We start from the raw sequence: 5,140 nt of genomic DNA, 5'->3' as shown, positions 1-5,140 counted from the left end.
GAACATTTTCCTTCATGCTCCCTTACTCATGGTAGATGATGTTCGTTATTATTTCCCTCGAATGAGTGTTTTCTCAGAGGCCACTATATGGCAGTATCATCAGGCTTCCACGACCACTTTCCCTCATGTTTCCCTACTCACGAAAGATGATGAGAGTGCTAAGATGGTCCCTGCACAGTGTTGTTTCTGACGGACATGTTTTTGGCCTGTTCGTTCCATTGCCACAAGCCGTTTTGATAGGATTTTCCCGGGAGGCAAACTTCGTAGGAAGAGTCTGTTGGCCAATATGTTTCTAAGTGCTATGTTGGTCGTGTTTCACTCATGGTACCAAAGCACCTTGATTCCTGTTCCACCTTCAACATGGCCGATATGACTTTAAGGGCTTTATCCTCACACTTTTTTTCTCTGTTCTAACTGCTGGAAACTTCCCAGGCCCATACACCCATTGTGGAATCCGGGTCCCCAGTAAAAAACTGTTGTTAGCTGGCGGTGTTTTCCTGGAAGCTCTTTTGTATTACCAATAAGAAGTGCGCTGAGTCCTTGAAAATCCTGAACATGTTTATTGATGCTCCGTTACTCATGGGAGATGATGTTCGTTATTATTTCCCTGGACTGTGTGATGTCTCAGAGACCACTATGTGGGACTCTCGTCAGGCGTCCGCGACCACTTTCCCTCATATTTCCCTTTTCCCGAAGGGTGATATAGTGCTAAGATGGTCCCTGCACGGTGTTGTTTCTGAAGGACATGTTTTTGGCTTTTTCGTTCCATTGCCACCAGCAGTTTGATAGGATTTCAACAGGAGCAAACTTTGTAGGAATCGTCTGTTGGCCAATTTTGTTTCTCATTGCTATGTTGGTTGTGTTTCACTCACGGTACCAAAGCGCCTTGATTCCTGTTCCACCTTCCATACGGCCGATGAGACTTTAAGGGCTATATCCTCACACTTTGTTTCTCTGTTCTAAGTGCAGGATTCTTCGCAGGCCCATACACTCAATGTGGAATCAGGGTCCCCAGTGGAAAGGCTGATGTTAGCTGGAGGTGTTTTCGTGGACACTCTGCTTTATTACCAAAAAGAAGGGTGCAGAGTCCTCGAAAATCCTGAACCTTTTCATTCATGCTCCCTTACTCATGAGAGATGATGTTCCTTGATATTTCCCTGGATGGTGTGGTGTCTCAGACCACTATGTGGCACTCTCGTCAGGCTTCCACGACCACTTTCCCACATGTTTCCCTATTCACGAAGGGTGATGATAGTCCTAAGATGGTTCCTGCACTGTGTTGTTTCTGACGGACATGTGTTCGGCCTTTTCGTTCCATTGCCACCAATAGTTTTGATAGGATTTCCCCAGGAAACAAACTTTTTGTTGTAAGAGGTTGTAGGCCAAATTTTGTTTCTCAGTGCTGTGTGTATCGTGTTTATCTCATGGTACCAAAGCACCCTGAATCCTGTTCCAACTTCTATAAGCCTGATGAGAATTCAAGGGCTTTATCCTCACGCTTTGTTTCTCTTTTCTAATTGTGCTGGATCCTTCCCAGGCCCATAAACCCATTGTGGAATCAGGTTCCCCTGTGAAAAGGCTGATGTTAGCTGGAGGTGTTTTCCTGTACGCTCTGCTTATTTACCAATAAGAAGGGCACTGAGTCCTTGAAAATCCTGTACGTAGTCATTCATGCTCCCTTACTCATGAGAGATGATGTTCGTTGATATTTCCCTGGATTGTGTGATGTCTCAGAGACCACTATGTTGCACTCTCGTCAGGCTTCCGTGATCATTTCCCTCATGTTTCATTATTCACGAAGAGTGATGATAGTGCTAAGATGGTCCCTGCACCGCTCTTGTATCTGACGGACATGTTTTTGGCCTATTCTTTTCATTGCCACCAGCAGTTTGATAGGATTTCCCCAGGAAGCAAATATTTCTTTGGAAGCGGCTGTTGGCCAAATAATTTTTCTCAGTGCTGTGTGTGTCGTGTTTCACTCACGGTACCAAAGCACCTTGATTCCTGTACCACCTTCCATTAGGCCGATGTGAATTCAAGGGCTTTATCCTCACACTTTTTTCTCAGAACTAAGTGCTGGATAATTCCCCGGCCCATACACCCAATGTGGAATCAGGGTCACAAGTGAAAAGGCTGAAGTTAGCTGGATTTGTTTTCCTGGATGCTCTGCTTTATTACCAATAAGAAAGGTGCTGAGTCCTCGAAAATCCTGAACATTTTCATTCATGCTCCCTTACTCATGAGAATGATGTTCATTGATATTTCCCTGGATTTTGTGGAGTGTCAGAGACCACTATGTGCACTCTCGTCAGTCTTCCTCGACCACTTTCCCTCTTGTTTCCCTATTCACGAAGAGTGATGATAGTGCTAAGATGGTCCCTGCACGGTGTTGTTTCTGACGGACATGTTTTTGGCCTTTTCGCTCCATTGCCACCAACACTTTTGATAGGATTTACCGAGGTAACAAAGATTTCCTTGCATGCGGCAGTTGGCCAAATTATTTTTCTCAGTGCTGTGTGCGTTGTGTTTCATTCACGGTTCCAAAGCACTCTGATTACTGTTCAACGTTCCTTAAGGCTGATGTGGTTTAAAGGGCTTTACCCTCACACATTTTTTCTCGGTTCTAGATGCTGGATTATTACAGCCTATACACCCAATATGAAATCAGGGCCCCAGTGAAAAGGATGATGTTAGCTGGAGGTGTTTTCCTGGATGCTCTGCTTTATTAACAATAACAAGGTCACTGAGTCCTCGAAAATCCTGAACATTTTCATTCATGATCCCTTTCTCATGGGAGATGATGTTCGCTATTTTTTCCCAATATTGTGTGGTGTCTCAGAGACCTCTATGTGGCACTCCCGTCAGGTTTCCACGACGACTTCCCCTCATGTTTCCGTATTCAGTAAGGGTGATGATAGTGCTAAGATGGTCCCTGCACTGTGTTGTTTCCGACGAACATGTTTTTGGCCCTTTCGCTCCATTGCCACCAGCAGTTATGATAGGAATTCCCCAGGAAACAAAATTCATAGGTCGCATCTTTTGGCCAATTTTGTTTCTCAGTGCTATGTTTGTCGTGTTTCACTCACGGTACCAAAGCACCTTGATACCTGTTCCACCTTCCATAAGGCTGAAGTGACTTCAAGGGCTTTACCCTCACCCTTTTTTACTCCGTTCTAAGTGCTTCATCCTTCCCGGGCCCATACACACAATGTGGAATCAGGGTTACCAGTGAAAAGGCTGATGTTAGCTGGAGGTGTTTCCTGGACCCTCTGCTTTATTACCAATAAGAATGCCTCTGAGTCCTCGAAAATCCTGAACATTTTCATTCATGCACCCTTACTCATGAGAGATGATGTTAGTTTTTATCCCTGGATTTTGTGGTGTCTCAGAGACCACTATGTGGCACTTTCATCAGGATTCCGCTACCACTTTCCCTCATGTTTCCCTATTCACGAAGGGTGATGATAGTGCTAAGATGGTCCCTGTACGGTGTTGTTTCTGACGGACGTGTTTTGGGCCTTTTCGTTCCATTGCCGCCAGCAGTTTTGACAGGATTTCCCCAGGGAGCAAGCATTTCGTTGGAAGCGGGTTTTGGCCGAATTGTCTTTCTCAGTGCTGTGTTCGTCGTGTTTCACTCACGGTACCAAAGCACCTTGATTCCTGTTCCACCTTCCATAAGGCCGTCGTGACTTCAAGGGCTTTCCACTCACACTTTGTTTCTTGGTTCTAAGGGCTGGATCCTCCCCAGGCCCCTACACCCAATGTGGAATCGGGGTCCCCAGTGAAAAGGCTGCTGTTCGCTGGAGGTGTTTCCCTGGACGCTCTGCTTTATTACCAATGAGAAGGGCGCTGAGTCCTCGAAAATCCTGAACCTTTTCATTCATGCTCCCTTACTCACGAGAGATGATGATCGTTGATATTTCCCTGGACTGTGTGGTGTCTCAGAGACCACTATGGGGCACTCTCGTCAGGCTTCCGCGACCACTTTCCCTCATGTTTCCCTATTCACGAAGGGTGATGATAGTGCTAAGACGGTCCCTGTACGGTGTTGTTTCTGACGGACGTGTTTTGGGCCTTTTCGTTCCATTGCCGCCAGCAGTTTTGACAGGATTTCCCCAGGGAGCAAGCATTTCGTTGGAAGCGGGTTTTGGCCGAATTGTCTTTCTCAGTGCTGTGTTCGTCGTGTTTCACTCACGGTACCAAAGCACCTTGATTCCTGTTCCACCTTCCATAAGGCCGTCGTGACTTCAAGGGCTTTCCCCTCACACTTTGTTTCTTGGTTCTAAGGGCTGGATCCTCCCCAGGCCCCTACACCCAATGTGGAATCGGGGTCCCCAGTGAAAAGGCTGCTGTTCGCTGGAGGTGTTTTCCTGGACGCTCTGCTTTATTACCAATGAGAAGGGCGCTGAGTCCTCGAAAATCCTGAACCTTTTCATTCATGCTCCCTTACTCATGAGAGATGATGTTCGTTGATATTTCCCTGGATTGTGTGATGTCTCTCAGACCACTATGTTGCACTCTCGTCAGGCTTCCGTGATCATTTCCCTCATGTTTCATTATTCACGAAGAGTGATGATAGTGCTAAGATGGTCCCTGCACGCTCTTGTATCTGACGGACATGTTTTTGGCCTATTCTTTTCATTGCCACCAGCAGTTTGATAGGATTTCCCCAGGAAGCAAATATTTCTTTGGAAGCGGCTGTTGGCCAAATAATTTTTCTCAGTGCTGTGTGTGTCGTGTTTCACTCACGGTACCAAAGCACCTTGATTCCTGTACCACCTTCCATTAGGCCGATGTGAATTCAAGGGCTTTATCCTCACACTTTTTTCTCAGAACTAAGTGCTGGATAATTCCCCGGCCCATACACCCAATGTGGAATCAGGGTCACAAGTGAAAAGGCTGAAGTTAGCTGGATTTGTTTTCCTGGATGCTCTGCTTTATTACCAATAAGAAAGGTGCTGAGTCCTCGAAAATCCTGAACATTTTCATTCATGCTCCCTTACTCATGAGAATGATGTTCATTGATATTTCCCTGGATTTTGTGGAGTGTCAGAGACCACTATGTGCACTCTCGTCAGTCTTCCTCGACCACTTTCCCTCTTGTTTCCCTATTCACGAAGGGTGATGATAGTGCTAAGAC

The sequence above is a fragment of the Ailuropoda melanoleuca genome, chromosome 2 (genome assembly GCF_002007445.2).
Source record: "Ailuropoda melanoleuca isolate Jingjing chromosome 2, ASM200744v2, whole genome shotgun sequence".
NCBI lineage: Eukaryota > Metazoa > Chordata > Mammalia > Carnivora > Ursidae > Ailuropoda > Ailuropoda melanoleuca.
Note: the sequence above shows the minus strand (reverse complement) of the source record.